This window comes from Plodia interpunctella, chromosome 7 (genome assembly GCF_027563975.2).
Source record: "Plodia interpunctella isolate USDA-ARS_2022_Savannah chromosome 7, ilPloInte3.2, whole genome shotgun sequence".
In the NCBI taxonomy this organism is placed as follows: Eukaryota; Metazoa; Arthropoda; class Insecta; order Lepidoptera; family Pyralidae; genus Plodia; species Plodia interpunctella.
The window spans coordinates 1,642,108-1,650,871 of NC_071300.1; the positions used below are offsets into that span (position 1 = coordinate 1,642,108).

Genomic DNA, 8,764 nt, shown 5'->3' on the forward strand with positions numbered 1-8,764 from the left:
TTTCTATTATTTAATTTTCTATGTTGCTGCTTTAGCCGAGTCAGCCCAGCTCCTTCAGGAAGGGAAGCACCGCCAATGGTGTACGGCAGGTTTCGCTCACTGTTTCTGGATAAATTTCCTAGGAACTTTTCTACTGTTGTTACATCGCCATACATAACACTTGAAAAGGAGATGATTTGCAGCTCCTTCAGCCCACATGCGTACTCTGCGTAGTGAGCTTGTACGATATACCGTAACAAATTGTCAGGTAACAGTTAATACTTAAGTAAATACAGAAGTTCGCTCATTCGTAAAAATAACTTAAATAAAATTCTCGATACTTTATCGGTTTCCGAGAAATGACGTCGTTTCCAATCTAACTTTATGGCGATGATAACCTTTCCCGAATCACGTCTGATTTATACTTTGTTTATGTTTTATTCTATTTGAACTCTACCGATCAGTTTCACTGGGAAAAAAAATCTTGTCTTCGCTTTGGTGTATATTTAAAGTAGCTAATTTAAAAAAGAAACCATTTGGCTTTACTATTAGATGTATTTAAGATTACTAGTCTTTGCCCGCGGCTATACCCGCATAAAATTCCCGCGGGAACAGTTATTTTTCCAGGAATGTCTGAAAATGTATGGTATAAATGAATGGAAACCCTATGTCCTTCTCCATACTAAACACACGTATGCAAAATTTCAAGAAGATTGGTTGTGTAGATAGAGTTAACAAACAAACAAACTTACTTTAACATTTATAATGTTAGTTAAGATTAGGAATACTCGCTGTTTCTTTTCGTTTTTACTTTACGGTGTTGGTTTTCTTACTAAAAAGACATATCTTGCTGACCTTTGATAGGATTTTATAGATACCATTCAACCACCATATAAGATATGCGTAACTATTTTAATTTTATTTATTTTATTCGTAGAAAACACAGTCATAAATAACAATGGTGTAACTAAATTGAGCCTAAATTGATCATTCACATGTTTTCTATGGTCCGACAATTATAAATAAGATCGTGCAAAGTGGGGATAGGCGGAAAGCAGGCCCTAAGCTCTGACGTGCAGATCAGAAAGAGAGAGAGAGAGAGATCTTTCTATCACAGGCACAAAAATTGTTATATATCCATTGCAAACATATAACAGCTGTTTACAGTACAAGCACTTATCCAGTATGTCGTTATACAAACAAAATAGTTTCAGAAACCGGTCTACTAGAGTTATCTGCTTGACATTTAACTTGTTGTGGTGTGACACACCGTCTCTAAGATTATTAGCTTTCGACCCACTAGTGTTTGTATTAATGATTGTTTGAAATTAAATTTCGTGATTAGGTATACAATTGACGTTTTTAACGATGTAGGTAAAGTCAAATGTTGTTTAGCAAGTAAAGGGATTATAATTTTTTTTTTGCTTTTTGTTAATCTATTCCTATATATTATTGGTGGAATTGAGATTTTGAAGTAGTGACATTAGGTATTTCAACTAGGTTTGGATGGGTTTTTATTACATTTTTACGCAAAATCTACTGGACTAATTCTCATGAAAGATAGTTAGTAATAATAATTACACATACATATATTAATAATTTTATTACCATACATATATTAATACATACATACATATATTAATAATATATTACCAAGGGAAAAAAGGTGTACTTACTTACCTATTCAAACACAGAAACGACCAACTCAGAACAACGCAGACGTAGGATAGGCTTGACCACAAATCAAGAGATTGTTTTATTGCATGCCATGCCTTTGCCGGTTACATGTGGAATGAATGTAACATAATATTCATGATGTGCGTGTGGTTCGAGGGTCCACTTCTTGGAATTCTATGAAAATATGCTTGGAATTTAGTGAACATTCTATAAGAATTGTGAAAATTGAATAATTGAGTATTCTTGTCAATCACTGTCTCCATTTCACACACTACTAAAATATCACCTCTTTTATCATAATGTTTTCCTTCAAACAGAGTATGTATATTACGGTTTTCTCCAGCAGTGTGTGCTATATATGCTCAAGACATTCCAAGACGCGAAGCTTCGTCCGCCACCTGAAGATTTGTCTTTGTCATCATATTTCAAAACACACTTCGTTACTTCAGTACAATGCCAAAAGGAATTTGTATTGACACAAATAGTTGTTATTTGGGAAGATATTTCCATTATTTTCAACTGTTACGTTTACAGGATTTATCATTCATTCATTCATTCATTCATTCAGTTATTTATTTATTTGATAGTCACTTAATGCACTAGCTTAATGCGTGCAGTGAGCCAGAGGTACAAAAGGATAAATAATGTATACACTTACATCTATATAAAATTATTCAGTCAGAGATTACAGATCTCCACTTGTTTGCAATGATTTTTTCCGTTCTCTTACTTCAATAGCGCTCATTAAATGATTAAAATCTAGTAGATCTACAATAATACATTTAATGAGCGCGAGTGAATGCAGATTAGATATGAGTAGATAGTTACTAAGATAATAAGAACCTTCAAAAAGAAATAATGAAATATGAAGAATACTTTAAATTAATAAAATTACTGTCGTTTACTATTGAATTATATGCTGCAGAGTTACACTGTTATACGAGTAATACATAATAAGTACTTTTAGAAATGTAGTTAATTCGAAGTTCGAACTTGATACTATTCAATACTATCTATAATAACATGAAAAACCATTCAATATAGATTGTATCGCTATGAGTGACACGTGGACATTTTTATGTGGGATATTAGTGATCTGTATATTGACTATTCTCCACATCCGTGTGTACAATGTTATTTGTACCAATGTCTCCACATTAATTGGACTACGCGAGATATCACACAGCAACTGTTTCAGTTCCGAGCGAGTAATTGACGAAATGCAAATCTTCCTTGTGATTGGTAAGTTTGTGATATTGGCATAGGGGTTTGTGGTTTGTGTTGGTGAATGAAAATGGAAATCCGGCAGAGGTAAGGAAGCTATGCTATTACATTTATGCCAGTGTGGGATAGAAAAATATAGAACTTCTCACTAGCAATTGCCCTATAGGGTACGAGATTAAGACATGATGTGAAACTTTCTAACTAGTATTTTGATCTCAAGAAGAATCTATTCAACAGAAGCTCTAATGGACGCAAAATATTTTATAATTATACGACGTTGCTAATTTATTTTTGCTGGTTAATGTTTATCATTTTATAATAGACTAATGTTTGTTCTGTTTTGCAAAGCATCCCAAGGTTTTTCTCGTTTCAAATTTAATGGAAATCAGCAAACAGCCTCGTTTCCCGAAAATAATTTCAAAAATTCGTCTCTAATCATCCATTACCGCACGGATGCCACGCAACGAGTTTCAAATTCAATTGCGAATTACATTTTCGAAATCACCTTTCTCCTCGGAATCGCAATTCGGGTTATAATTTATTGTCGCGTTAATGCTCTCCATTTCAAAAAATGAGTCGTGGTAGAAGCCATTTCGTAAGCATATTTTGAGTTCATTTTTGAAAGTTAATTAAAGCTAGGATGATAAACGTTATAAATATAAATTTTGGCCAGCTTGGTTTGGATTTATAGATGCTAGCTGTAAAATAATTTCGAGTCGAGAGGTGTTGACTACACAAAAGACAAAAATCATCAATGTAAATTTGTACCATTTTTTAATTTTATAAAATCTTACATTGGGAAAAATATGTCTTTTAAATTCCAGCCTCCCTAGCTGCCTTTTCGATAGTGATAGTGAGTGCTGAAGAAGGATCATGCCCTCCGACTCTCCCTGTTGACATATGCAACGCCCAATGCGGGCCTAACGCGGCATGTGAAGGAAAGCAGTTATGTTGTCCAACGGCGTGTGGTGGGTCCATGTGTGTGGATGCCATGACGAAGAGACATTTCACTACTTTTAGTAAGTTTATTAACTTTTAATCGTCAACTTCTCTATTTATTGGATAATAATGACTATTTTCAAGAATCATACCTATGAATACTTGAAAATAATAATTTTTAGCCGACTTCCAAGAAAGGAGGAGGTTATCCGTCTATTAAAGAAGTAGGTAGCATATGTTACTTTAATTGGAAGTTGGTTTAGTTTTTTTTAACATAGTTTTTCTCTTATTTTCGTTTTCACGGTATTAATCTCAATAATGTTTTTTTTTTCAATTCCAGTAAAGAAGGGACGATGCCCCGAATACCCCCGTGGGCCGTGGGTGTGTACACACACCTGTACGAGCGACTCTGACTGCCCCAGGACCCTCAAGTGCTGCCCCAACCGCTGTGGCGCACAGGCCTGCCAGAGACCAGAGTTGGATGACCTACCAACCCAATAATATAAGTTAAATAGATAAATATAAATTTTATAGTGATGTAGTTTCATTTGCTGTAGTTGGTAAATGTGAAAATATATTTGATAATGATTAATACTATCTGGTCATCCAAATAACTGAATTTAGATTATAGCATTGGAATAGTAAATCCTTACCTTCTATCCTTAGGATGATTATTTCATAACTACAACTAATAGACTGGAAACAGTGAAGATTGTGTACTTGTGGTAAACGATTCTGTAATTTGTATTCAGAGTTGACTTTCAACGAAATTAAAATGTTCCAATCGACTTCAAAATGTGAGTAAACAAAACTGTATTTTCGTGGAATATGGAATTATTTCGAAAATAATAGAAATTAATTAATTCGATATCGTGATAAAGTAAATAGTTATCTGTTGGAGCGTAAAAGGTTCTGGGAAAATAGAAGACGTTCAGCTAATTAAATGAAAACAAACAATTGCAAGAATTTTGTATTAATTAGAATCTCATTCCTGAAAAGAATTCGATTTACTATAAAATATATAGAAATTAAATATATATTTGTAAATTAATCAACGAACTTGAGGACTACAATTAAGATTAGATAATATGAGGAAATTGACAAATTAACTTTTTATCAGATAAGTAGACATTATAACAGAGAGTCCTTTCACACGTTTAGTTTTTTCAATAATTGTAACTTCTTGTTATTACATTTATCACACTCAAATAAAACAAGTTTAAAAACACAAAAAAAACAGTACTTGGTACCTACTCATTACTATTAAATATCATTACTACTGTTAAGCTACTATTTTTATATACGTTTCTATATATTATGACATTATGAAGTACCTACTTACCCTATTAATTTTAAAAATTCATTACAAAATAAAGAACGTCTGTAAAAAAATTCAAGCTAACATTCAATAAGCTTTCATAACGCAATATGAAAATAATGAAACCAACCATTAAAAAAGTCGATTCTGTTTCGCTTCCGCTCGAAATCTTCGGCATCAATTAAAACTCAAGTTATTGCGCCTATTGTTTCTAATTAAATTCTTCCAAGTGTCGACAATTAAGTCGTAATTAAATCTTAACTAACCTTATTACATACCTACACCTCTAACTCAAGAAATCTTCCTAAGGATCCTAATTTAATTTTAATATGGCCACACATTTGCGATTTTGTGTTCCTTTTAGCATTTTCTTGGTAAAATAATATTTATTTACATAGAACACCCCCGTTTTGCCTTTTTCTGTTTGAAAGGCGGAGAATACCTTATGGCATTAAGCCCACCTATTGTTAACTTTTATGTAAAGTTTAAATGAATAAATTTAAATAAAACATTTTGTAAGAACAAGCGCAATCGTGGTGTACCATGAGTTAAAATCATAATTCATTTTCATCCAAACTAAATGTATACAACATTTTAGTTCAATCGGCTTCAGCTTAAAAATTTAGTTGCAAGATTCCTCCCAAACATAGCTACATTATCATATTATTATCATTATTTCAGCCTTTTATGCCCCCTGCTGAACAGAGGCCGCTTCGCGTACGCCACCTTCCTCGTACATAATAACTATTATACAACATAAAAGTTTTACTTCGATAAATAGCCAGTAAAGTAGAACAAAATAGCTCTTGATTTGTTGTAAATCGATGGACTGGCAAGTCCGGCGCAGCGGAAATAGCCCGCAGATTAAATTGTCTTGTTGCTGCCGACAACCTGCTGTTAGTGCATTTGTTTTTACAATGTACTTGTACATGGATTTCCACATTTATTTCCCTCTTTAGGTTACTTTTGTTTGTATTTATTCAATTGTCAAAAATTAGGGCAAATATGATTTGAAAATAAGTAGCTTAGATTCAACGGCTGAGGAAGAAACTAGAAAAACGATCAGATGAGATAGAGAAAGTTTAGATAATTTGAAATGTGTAGTGCTGGCTTGATGTCGCCGAATAGGAAATGCCAATGGAACCACTAAGGATAACAAAGACTGTGGATCCTGAGTTCAAAGCTTCCGATGCATGATGGCTGGGGAAGAAACCGAGAAAATTAAAATAAATGCAAAAGAACAGATTTTCAGATTTTGCATTCTCTTTTTCATAGTCGTATTTCTGATGGCTGAGGGTCGTGGTCATTACATGGAATGAAACGCACGTAACAACTTTCTTGGCATTATTAATGGAGTGGTTTGCCATTGCCTTTTCCATTTCACACACAAGTTAATAATCAACAAGTGTTTAGGTGTCCTCACGATATTTTCCTTCACTAGAAGCAAGTGCTAGTTGATGAAAACTGTTATACATGAGTCAGATTGGTATACAAACTCATGTGGCACGAGTAGGATTCGAACCTGGGACCTTTCGATCCACAGGCGGGGGTCTTAACCATTACAACACCACCGCTTCTACTATGGGTTTATGTAGAACTGGACGAAAAAATCTAAAAAAATCATCATTTCAAAAAAAATTAGGGAAATTAAATCTTCAAACGCGTGGCTGGAATTGGCCGATACCACGGAATTACTTTACTCTGTGTTTGGTATTTATTCCTCTGCTATAAAATATAAAGGGGATAAACCGTTATTATATGTATGTATATTAACGATTTCTCTTATACTAGCATTCTAACGACCATTTCATTCATTCATTTTGACGACCTCGGTGGCACAGTGGTAAAGTTCTTGCCACTGAACCGAGAGATCCCTGGTCGGATCATGATAGAAAATGATCTTTTTCTGATTGGCCTGGGTCTTGGATGTTTATCTATATATATATTTGTTATAAAATATAGTATCGTTGAGTTGGTATCCTATAACACAAGTCTCGAACTTACTTTGGGGCTAGCTCAATCTGTGTGATTTGTCCTAATATATTTATATTTATTTATTTATTCTCCAGCGTGAATTTACCGCGGGCGTAGTGTGTTTCCGGAAGGTTCTCTTATCTCTACGTACCTATTTCCAATATTTATTTGAAAAGCAACAAGGTTCCCCAGGCGCAATACCTAGCCTGGCGGCAAGATCTTTCCTTTGTGGTGGTTCTTCTCTTCAACATCGTCGAGTGGACCGTTCTAATTGTAACTTTATATCTGTAGTTGGCTTCATTTTTTAAAATAGAATTCTGCCACGGCCTGCGCATTATTTGTACCCTTCACAAGATCTCCCAAGGTGCACGAATCTGGACAAGATGAGCGAGAGAGATTAATTAGAGATTGAAGCAAGCGAGAGAGATTAAAGCAAGTTTGTGGCAGTCGAGCATGATCACCTCGCTCCTGCTAATTATATGCATATAAAACTTTAAGAGATGACAAACAAACTCACACATGTATAGTATCTAAGTGGATATAGGTTGGAATTAGGAAGAAAAAGAAGCTCAACGGAAATTAAAAACTCCGGAACGATTAGTCTGCTTTTCCGTTTAGTCTATTTTGAATGTTTGGTCTTCTTTTCCAAACTGTACATATTCCCATTCCGTATACTATACTTGAGTAAAACAATTTATGTTTAAAATATATAACATACGAGGTTCATTGCTAATAACACTGGGATACACATGCGTCATTTTCTTCACGCGATACCAGCAAGTATTCTGAAGAAATAGACCGTGACACAAGGAAACTGACACAATAAATATATAATACGAAGCAAATAAAGAAAATTAAAAATTAAAATTCTGTCTATAACCAAATATTCTCAAATTTCTCATAGACAAAGATTATTTATTTGAAATTTCTTACGTTATCTAATAAATAACTCGTCGTCGTTGTCGTCTCCAATATTGCTTTTAATATTGTCAAATAAAAATAAATATTTTGAACAGACCTTTTTTTCAATATTCGTGACCGTCCCTTAAGAAACAGTATTTGTAAATTCGGTATTTGTAAATTCCTTAATTTATACCACAACAGGGAATTCACCAATTAGTTTTAAATTAAAATTGGCTCACATTTCTCCCGCAATGTGGTCGAATGGTAACGAAGTTTACAACGGTCACTTCTTAATTCAAATTGAAATTCCGATGGGAATTCGGGGAAAATACATAATTAAGACGTTAAATAATTATACTAGTGGACCTTATGTAAAACTAAATTAGGTAAAACCGATGGCAGAGGATATACGAGTATGTAAATGAAAGCTGCTCCACCGATAAGACCACCATCAAGCATTTATAAAAGTTGTTCAACTTTGTGGTTCTAGTCTAATTAGTGTTCCACTGTTAAACGAATGCTTCCCCATATTATGTTAATTATAGTACCTAAATTCATAATATCGTCTGAATAAATGACTATTCTCCAACTAGACAAAACAAAATTTTCTATTGATTTTATTTGACGGTGATGTATTGTGACATCACGGATTTTTGAGTCAAAAAGCGTTTTTAATGAGTACTTATACTTTACGATTTATACTTACTTTTTGAGACCTATAAAATAGTAAATTCGTAATTAATAAAATTG

The 8,764-nt window shown here is 33.6% G+C and overlaps 1 long non-coding RNA gene across 1 annotated transcript; it reads left to right on the forward strand.

Moving 5' to 3' along the window:
* The first annotated feature begins 2,529 nt into the window (after positions 1-2,529).
* Positions 2,530-3,899, forward strand: LOC128671517 (uncharacterized). Its single transcript, XR_010369953.1, has 2 exons — positions 2,530-2,898; positions 3,705-3,899. It is a non-coding gene; the product is annotated as an uncharacterized LOC128671517 (long non-coding RNA).
* The last annotated feature ends 4,865 nt before the right edge of the window (positions 3,900-8,764 follow it).